The 10,473-nt window shown below is 42.0% G+C and overlaps 1 pseudogene; it reads right to left on the minus strand.

Annotated features, from left to right (window-relative positions):
• Positions 1 to 5,252: 5,252 nt before the first annotated feature.
• LOC123121128 (uncharacterized) lies at positions 5,253 to 9,614 on the minus strand (annotated as a pseudogene).
• Positions 9,615 to 10,473: the final 859 nt, after the last annotated feature.

Raw genomic sequence — 10,473 nt, forward strand, 5'->3', positions numbered from 1 at the left:
ACTTGGCTTGTATATTCCAATGATGGGCTTCCTCAAAATGCCCTAGGTCTTCGTGAGCAAGCGAGTTGGATGCACACCCACTTAGTTTCTTTTGTTGAGCTTTCATACACTTATAGCTCTAGTGCATCCGTTGCATGGCAATCCCTACTCACTCACATTGATATCTATTGATGGGCATCTCCATAGCCCGTTGATACGCCTAGTTGATGTGAGACTATCTTCTCCTTTTTGTCTTCTCCACAACCACCATTCTATTCCACCTATAGTGCTATGTCCATGGCTCACGCTCATATATTGCGTGAAGATTGAAAAAGTTTGAGAACATCAAAAGTATGAAACAATTTCTTGGCTTGTCATCGGGTTTGTGCATGATTTAAATATTTTGTGTGATGAAGATAGAGCCTAGACAGACTATATGATTTTGTAGGGATAGGTTGCTTTGGTCATGTTATTTTGAGAAGACATGATTGCTTTTTTAGTATGCTTGAAGTATTATTGTTTTCATGTCAATATTAAACTTTTGTTTTGAATCTTATGGATCTGAGTATTCTTGCCACAACAAAGAAGATTATATTGATAAATATGTTAGGTAGCATTCCACATCAAAAATTCTGTTTTTATCATTTACCTACTCGAGGACGAGCAGGAATTAAGCTTGGGGATGCTGATACGTCTCCAATGTATCTATAATTTTTGATTGTTCCATGCTATTATATTATCTCTTTTGGATGTTTAATGGGCTTTACTAAGCACTTTTATATGATTTTTGGGACTAACCTATTAACCTAGAGCCTAGTGCCAGTTTCTGTTTTTTTGCCTATGTTAGTCTCAGGCTTAGGTCCAGACTTGGGTTTCTTCTCTTGAGCAACAACTTGTTTGCTGTTCTTCTTGAAGTTCCCCTTCTTCTTCCCTTTGCCCTTTTTTCTTGAAACTGGTGGTCTTGTTGACCATCAACACTTGATGCTCCTTCTTCAGTTCTACCTCCGCAGCCTTTAGCATTGCGAAGAGCTCGGGAATTGTCTTATCCATCCCTTACATATTATAGTTCATCACGAAGCTCTTGTAGCTTGGTGGCAATGATTGAAGAATTTTGTCAATGACACTATCATCCGGAAGATTAACTCCCAGTTGCATCAAGTGATTGTTATACCCAGACATTCTGAGTATATGTTCACTGACAGAACTATTCTCCTCCATCTTGCAGCTGTAGAACTTATTGGAGACTTCATATCTGTCAATCCGGGCATTTGCTTGAAATATTAACTTCAACTCCTGGAACATCTCATATGCTCCATGACGTTCAAAATGTCGTTGAAGCCCCGGTTCTAAGCCGTAAAGCATGGCACACTGAACTATCGAGTAGTCATCAGCTTTGCTCTGCCAGACGTTCTTAACGTCGTCAGTTGCATCTGCAGCAGGCCTGGCACCCAGCGGTGCTTCCAGGACGTAATTCTTCTGTGCAGCAATGAGGATAATCCTCAAGTTACGGACCCAGTCCGTCTAATTGCTACCATCATCTTTCAACTTTGCTTTCTCAAGGAACGCATTAAAATTCAACGGAACAACAGCACGGGCCATCTATCTACAATCAACATAGACAAGCAAAATACTATCAGGTACTAAGTTCATGATAAATTTAAGTTCAATTAATCATATTACTTAAGAACTCCCACTTAGATAGACATCCCTCTAATCATCTAAGTGATCACGTGATCCAAATGAACTAAACCATGTCCGATCATCACGTGAGATGGAGAAGTTTTCAATGGTGAACATCACTATGTTGATCATATCTACTATATGATTCACGCTCGACCTTTCGGTCTCAATGTTCCGAGGCCATATCTGCATATGCTAGGCTCGTCAAGTTTAACCTGAGTATTCCGCGTGTGCAACTGTTTTGCACCCGTTGTATTTGAACGTAGAGCTTATCACACCCGATCATCACGTGGTGTCTCAGCACGAAGAACTTTCGCAGCGGTGCATACTCAGGGAGGACAATTTTATCTTGAAATTTAGTGAGAGATCATCTTATGATGCTACCGTCAATCAAAGCAAGATAAGATGCATAAAAGATAAACATCACATGCAATCAGTATAAGTGATATGATATGGCCATCATCATCTTGTGCTTGTGATCTCTATCTCCGAAGCACCGTCATGATCAACATCGTCACCGGCGCAACACCTTGTTCTCCATCGTAGCGTCGTTGTCGTCTCGCCAACTTTTGCTTCTACGACTATCGCTACCGCTTAGTGATAAAGTAAAGCATTACAGGGCGATTGCATTGCATACGATAAAGTGACAACCATATGGCTCCTGCCAGTTGCCGGTAACTCGGTTACAAAACATGATCATCTCATACAATAAAATATAGCATCATGTCTTGACCATATCACATCACAACATGCCCTACAAAAACAAGTTAGACGTCCTCTACTTTGTTGTTGCAAGTTTTACGTGGCTGCTACGGGCTGAGCAAGAACCGTTCTTACCTATGCATCAAAACCACAACAATAGTTCGTCAAGTTAGTGCTGTTTTAACCTTCTCAAGGACCGGGCGTAGCCACACTCGGTTCAACTAAAGTTGGAGAAACTGACACCCGCCAGCCACTTATGTGCAAAGCACGTCGGTAGAACCAGTCTCGCGTAAGCGTACGCGTAATGTCGGTCCGGGCCGCTTCATCCAACAATACCGCCGAACCAAAGTATGACATGCTGGTAAGCAGTATGACTTGTATCGCCCACAACTCACTTGTGTTCTACTCGTGCATATAACATCTACGCATAAAACCTGGCTCTGATACCACTGATGGGGAACGTAGTAATTTCAAAAAATTCCTACGCACACACAGGATCATGGTGATGCATAGCAACGAGAGGGGAGAGTGTGTCCACGTACCCTCGTAGACCGAAAGCGGAAGCGTTAGCACAACGCGGTTGATGTAGTCGTACGTCTTCATGATCCGACCGATCCAAGTACCGAACGTATGGCACCTCCAAGTTCAGCACACGTTCAGCTCGATGACGTCCCGCGAACTCCGATCCAGCAGAGCTTCACGGGAGAGTTCCGTCAGCACGATGGCGTGGCGACGGTGATGATGTTGCTACCGACGCACGGCTTCGCCTAAGCACCGCTACGATATGATCGAGGTGGAATATCGTGGAGGGGGGCACCGCACACGGCTAAGAGATCATGAGATCAATTGTTGTGTCTAGAGGTGCCCTCCTGCCCCCGTATATAAAGGACCAGGGGGAGGAGGCGGCCGACCAGGAGGAGGGCGCACCAGGGAGGAGTCCTACTCCCACCGGGAGTAGGACTCCCTCTTTTCCTAGTTGGAGTAGGAGGGGGAAAGGAAGGGAAGGAGAGAGGAGGAAGGAAAGGGGGCGCCCCCCTCCTTGTCCAATTCGGACTAGAGGGGGAGGGGGCGCGCGGCCAGCCCTAGCCGCCCCTCCTCTTCTCCACTAAGGCCCATCTTGGCCCATTAAGCTCCCCGGGGGGTTCCGGTAACCCCCCGGTACTCCGGTATATGTCCGAAACTCCCCGAAACCATTCCGGTGTCCGAACATAGTCGTCCAATATATCGATCTTTATGTCTCGACCATTTCGAGACTCCTCGTCATGTCCGTGATCACATCCGGGACTCTGAACTACCTTCGGTACATCAAAACACAAAAACTCACAATACAATCGTCATCGAACTTTAAGCGTGCGGACCCTACGGGTTCGAGAACTATGTAGACATGACCGAGACATGTCTCCGGTCAATAACCAATAGCGGAACCTGGATGCTCATATTGGCTCCCACATATTCCACGAAGATCTTTATCGATCAAACCGCATAACAACATACGTTGTTCCCTTTGTCATCGGTATGTTACTTGCCCGAGATTCGATCGTCGGTATCTCAATACCTAGTTCAATCTCGTTACCGGCAAGTCTCTTTACTCGTTCCATAACACATCATCCCGCAACTAACTTATTAGTTACAATGCTTGAAAGGCTTATAGTGATGTGCATTACCGAGTGGGCCCAGAGATACCTCTCCGACAATCGGAGTGACAAATCCTAATCTCGAAATATGCCAACCCAACAAGTACCTTTGGAGACACCTGTAGAGCACCTTTATAATCACCCAGTTACGTTGTGACGTTTGGTAGCACACAAAGTGTTCCTCCGGTAAACGGGAGTTGCATAATCTCATAGTCATAGGAACATGTATAAGTCATGAAGAAAGCAATAGCAGAATACTAAAATGATCAAGTGCTAAGCTAACGGAATGGGTCAAGTCAATCACATCATTCTTCTAAAGATGTGATCCGTTAATCAAATGACAACTCATGTCAATGGCTAGGAAACATAACCATCTTTGATCAACGAGCTAGTCAAGTAGTGGCGTACTAGTGACACTCTATTTGTCTATGTATTCACACAAGTATTATGTTTCCGGTTAATACCATTCTAGCATGAATAATAAACATTTACCATGATATAAGGAAATAAATAATAACTTTATTATTGCCTCTAGGGCATATTTCCTTCAGATCAATCTTAGAATGATGATTCCATAACCAACACACTAAGAGTGAGATTATCGTCCATTAGCCACCAAGCAACATGGTTGCTAGGAGCATTGATTTCACGCATCACAATTCACTTGTCGGTATCCCGGTTACGGCAACACAGGGACCGAGAAATGAACAATGATGGCGAAGAGTATCACTAAATCTAGACACCATAAGAGGTTTTGCAATTCCCATGACATTCCTGACATAAAGAGAGCAACACTCCAAGGTAGAACAGAACAAAAGCTGGATTGGCAATTTGATCTGTGGAGTACAACTACTTTGACCCAATCCTGGATATGCAGGTACTGGAGTTTGTTTCTCCTAGTCATTCTGAATAGGATGGCATGACGGACCACAAGAATAATATGCATTGATGAACGAATGCACGCATACTCTTGACTATCAATTGATAGACGAAGGTCATAAATCAACTAAAGAGAACAACTCAGAGGAACATATGATTTTATGAGTTGTGGACGCATGGATTAGCATGTCGAACAAGTTCAACATATTTCTTTCGGATAACCCATGCAGAAAGGTAGGATTGGCAGAGTCACAAATATAACGGAGAACTCAGCAAGAGCACTCTTATTGTGGTCCTTTTGTTCAGAGAACGTCTGCCTTAATGGTTCATGGTATTGGAAGAACGATATACCACGGTCCTCAAAGACTATCACAAAGGTTACTGTGTATCATAGTCCCATAAACCAACACCTCCATCATAATGGCCTATTAAAATCCTGTGGGGAGAAGAAACTTAACAGAGGATAATCACATCCAATGTACTTAGTTGAAATTATATCCGAATGCCTACAACTCGGTCACTCACCATGGCTCTGTCTTGCTTGCATCAAGGGAACACAATGCCGTATGAGTTTCCTCCACGAATGTGATCGGCCAACAAAACTCTGGTCAACATTATGGAATCCACCTCAAGGTTGGAAGATCTATAGAAGAGAAAAGAAAAGGGCATACCTTCAGGAAAGGTGGAACTGCATGTTACATCGTGGATGCATGAAGAAAAAGAGAAATAAAAGTAAGCATTAGCGCGTTGCGTATTTACTTGGTCCGTACTGTATATTTCACATCTATCCCCATTGAGAAAAAAAAGAATATTCTGCTTACTTGAAGAAACTCACCTCACATGCCGTCTCTCCTTGGAGAGCATAAACAACTTTTAATGTCACATTATGCACCATATTCCCCAACTCTTTGGCTGTCTCAAAATATTGGTCGCAATCATATTGGTTTCTGAAAGCTTTGAGGCACTCATCACCCATAGTGTTCTGGAGGACAAAATCGATATCTCTTTCTTCTGGTAGGCCTTCACCTTTATCCGTTGTCACGACGAGAGTGTAGGTGGACCTCGGCGGCACAATGCCATAGAGTGGTAGACTTAGAAAGTGCTTCCTCGTCTCCATGAGCCTGCTCTTCGCCATAACCTTAAACGGCACATGTTCATCTGTGTTGTTCGTTAGGTGCAGTGAACATGGGATCAACTTGTTGGGTTCGAAGTTGAATCGAAGCTCAGTCGGTTGGATGTCAAGAGGCTGGCTGGAGCCTGCAGGCATTACCTGCAGAAAGAGAACTTACCTGGTTAACACCTGCATAAACTTACCTGAAGAAAGAAAGGGCAGTGATTGTTTAGGCATGCAGCTTAACTAAACTTTCTAGAACTAATGGAGTTGCACTGCAGATACTCCTAGAAAAGCACCAATTTTGAATTGTTTGAAACACTGGTGTTCGAATTACAGTACCATACTAATTCTCCTTTCTGCTTTCATGTCGAGTAAGCTCACCTCAGAGACTGTCCCTTCTGATCCCATGTGTGTAGATAACCGTCGCTCATTAGATGGTTCTCGATTGGGCAGATCCTCAGTACCCAAAACTGCTGCTGGCGCAAGTTAGACATGCTTGGGTCCTTCAGAGAGGCGTGGGGCTTGTAGCTGCCGATCGAAAACAACATCTACACTCACCTCATCAACCACTTTACCTGCTTCTTTATTGAACATATCTGTAGTAATATCCCCAGCTGCAAGACCATCACTCACTTTGGTGCTCCGCACGATTAACTCGCCGGCATGCTGTGGTGCATCCTTCTGTGATTGCAGTGTTACGTCGATACTACACTTGGTCCTTGGCGACACAATGCCTTTCTTTGGATGTATGTAGTATGGCAGGGGGAGGGGGGCATTTTTTGGATGTTGAAGGCTATGTGTCCATCCGTCTAGTTGAATAGCAATAGTGAGCATGATATCTGCTTGTTCAACTCAAATGGAAAATGTAGTTCGAGCGGCTCAATTCCAAGCATATCATCCTCCAAGTAAGGACTTGTCTGTGAGAAACAAGCAAAGAGCATTACCATGAAGACATTTACTCCATGCATACCACTTATAATTAAGAGGTATTATGACTTATGAGTAAGGCAAGAATAATGATAAAAATCTTGGAAAGGGAAGGCCAACAAACCACACACGACGGGAGCTCGCCATGTGAATTGCTACTTAAGGGGCTATGAACTTATTTATTAGCAAGTAAATATAGGCTTCTTTGAGGATCGACATGATAATGCTAGAAACCAATAGGCACTGAGGATTCATAGAACATATTAAGCTTAATTACCTCAGCAATTGTAGAGCCACCTGGTACTGCTGATTTGCTCATTTGCACCTTCCATTTCTATGATATCACATAATATATACCCAATAAAAGGTCGTTTGTAGGGGTCATTTTCCTGGCAGCGCAGCCCTATTTCAATGCATTTGGTTACTTGGTGGTAACCCAATGGTGCTTCTTTCCCTGATTTTTTCCATCCGTGCCTCCATCTTCTCAGTACTTGTCATTTCACAAACTTAAGGGCAATGAATAAAAATATTCGACTTAAAGTCAAAATGGTGTGTGTGTTGGGATATCCTCCTCGTGTGGGCTACGAGGATATGAAACTGAAGCCTTTTAGCCTTTTTATTAGGAGCCCCAACATTTGCAAGAGCCCAATTGTTTTTAAAGTTCAAGATTTAAAAGACAATTTTTTGCTAGAGTTCAAGGTAGAAATGTGAACTTTTTTCAGTGGTACGATATACAATATGCAAATTAAGTAGGAATTATCAAAAAAATCATATAAAATAGCATGCAAAGAAAATAAATAAATTTGGGATGTAAGAAAGGACCATCTGATGAAACACTTACATTATTAATATCAGGGATGCTCTTATGTCCCGTCACTAGTTCGATGATTGTAACACCCAAACTACTGATGTCTGATTTGACAGACATCCTTCCGCAATATAGGTACTCAGGAGCACAACATCCTCTGCAAAAAAAAATGATATAATGGTTCATTGGCATTGAGAATGCAAGAGAAGAAATACCTTGAAAAACAATTTGGTTACTGTGATGTATGGCTTATAGTGATAAAAACGGTTTGCACTCATGGTTTGTGAGTTCTCATCAAGTCTTGATAGACCAAAATCTCTAACCTTAGGCACCATATTTTGATCTAGCAGTATATTGGCAGGTTTCAAACCCATAAGAATAATATGGTTTTCCATGTGCAGATGATACAAACCCTCACAAATATCTTTGATGATTTGAGATCGTACATTCTATTCAAGTCCCCTTAATTCATCTGTAGACTGAAAAAAAAACAGTAGCATGGAATCTTCAAACATCTGATTTGAATTTGTTTTGTTCAGTAAATTTGTGTTTGTCGACCTTGACTTGGAAAGTAGAAGTGCATGGAAAATAAATAATAAGGAAATAGAAGAGCTGCATCAAATGCAACATCTCATACCGGTAATATAATTTTGTAGGTTTCCGTTGCTGATATACTCGAAACAGAGCAATCTTTCTCTTAGTTCTGCATAAATATATTCTCTTTTACCTTCAATTTTTATTGCTACCTACTCAGTATTAGCGCAGAAGCCAAGAAACCAAACAACATTTTTATGGTTAACCTTCAAAAGACTGTTAACCTCACGATAAAATAGCTTCTCATCGATCGTGTAGTTGTTCATGATCCTCTTCATATCAACATTTCCATTTCACAGAACGCCCTGTTTAAGCATCGAGAGCTATTTAGCCATCCGAGAATTTTTTTGAAAGTGCGGTGTAGTAAAATAAAAAAGGGAGTCTGAACATTCCCAATGAACTCAACTTTAGTTACATACTACCCAATGAATCTGACTTGGCAATGAACTACCAGGATAGACTAAAATATTCAAGTTGCTCTCCATACTATTCTTTTTAGAACGTTAGAATAGTGCTTAGCGGTTGTGCCAATGCATCCTGAATCAATTATCCGCATTTTATGTGAATGCTAAGATTTATATCCGGTGCTTCTCTGCTATAGTGAAACAACACACATTCTGAACTTTCCAGAAACTTCAAAGAAATTCACAAATGTACATAGTCGAATGAAATGTGAACATGTAAATTTGTTCATTTGGGTTTTGTGTAGTAGAATTTTTTTATACACTAAGTTGTTACTTAAGACTTTCCGTCCATGTTTTCTAACATCACCCGTAAGTAAATTCTGGGACAAAATTGGCATGATCAAAATGTAGAGCTATGATTTTTTTTACATTTATAGATAATATGAAAATCTGCACTTCATTCTTCGGGCAGTACATTGATGTCCTTGAGATATTTATGATCTTAGGTGCTATACACATAATTTTATTCAGAAGAAAAATTCACCTTATAAACAGTTCCGAATCCACCTTGGCCAATTTCTCGCTCTTCAGAGAAATCTTGTGTGATTTTCTTCAGAAGTGCAAAGGGTAGATTCGTTGGTGTCTCTTTTCCGTGCAGTATACGCTCCAGAATGTCACACTCCATATATCTGTTGCACAAAATAGCACAGTTAGTTGCTTACATCGAGAGATGGATTTTCCAAATTCAAGGATGAACCTTTAATGATTATCCTATAGGGTTTCCAACAAAGGAAGATGTGAAGAAATTTCTAGAGAAACTCTAAGCAAAGAAACGGAAGGGTGGAGTACCTTCTACTCCCCTGCGCCGGCGCTTGTGGAGGCTGCGTCGCCATTGGCCATGGAGTTAGTCCTTACTGCTGCCGCCAGATCCGGTTTGTGCATTTGCTGTCTGGTGACTGTGAAATGGGATCATCGAGAATCCTCTACACGATTTACTACTCCCATAAATCCTCCGTAGATGAGAGGAGAAAGAAGAGGGGAAGAGAAAAGAAACAAAATGTAGATAGATCGCATTGCACGCCTTACACGGCGGGTACTGTTGGAATATGCCCTAGAGGCAATAATAAAATGGTTATTATTATATTTCCTTGTTCATGATAATTTTCTATTGTTCATGCTATAATTGTGTTATCCGGAAATCATAATACATGTGTGAATACATAGACCACAACATGTCCCTAGTGCGCCTCTAGTTGACTAGCTCGTTGATCAATAGATGGTTACAGTTTCCTGACCATGGACATTGGATGTCGTTGATAATGGGATCACATCATTAGGAGAATGATGTGATGGACAAGACCCAATCCTAAGCATAGCACAAGATCGTGTAGTTCGTCTGCTAAAGCTTTTCTAATGTCAACTATCATTTCCTTAGACCATGAGATTGTGCAACTCCCTGGTACCGTAGGAATGCTTTGGGTGTGCCAAACGTCACAACGTAACTGGGTGGCTATAAAGGTGCACTACGGGTATCTCCGAAAGTGTCTGTTGGGTTGGCACGAATCGAGACTGGGATTTGTCGCTCCGTGTGACGGAGAGGTATCTCTGGGCCCACTCGGTAGGACATCGTCATAATGAGCTCAATGTGATCAAGGAGTTGATCACGGGATGATGTATTACGGCTCGAGTAAAAGAGACTTGCCGGTAACGAGATTGAACAAGGTATGGGGATACCGACGATCGAATCTCGGG

Source organism: Triticum aestivum, chromosome 5D (assembly GCF_018294505.1).
Source record: "Triticum aestivum cultivar Chinese Spring chromosome 5D, IWGSC CS RefSeq v2.1, whole genome shotgun sequence".
NCBI classification, from domain to species: domain Eukaryota; kingdom Viridiplantae; phylum Streptophyta; class Magnoliopsida; order Poales; family Poaceae; genus Triticum; species Triticum aestivum.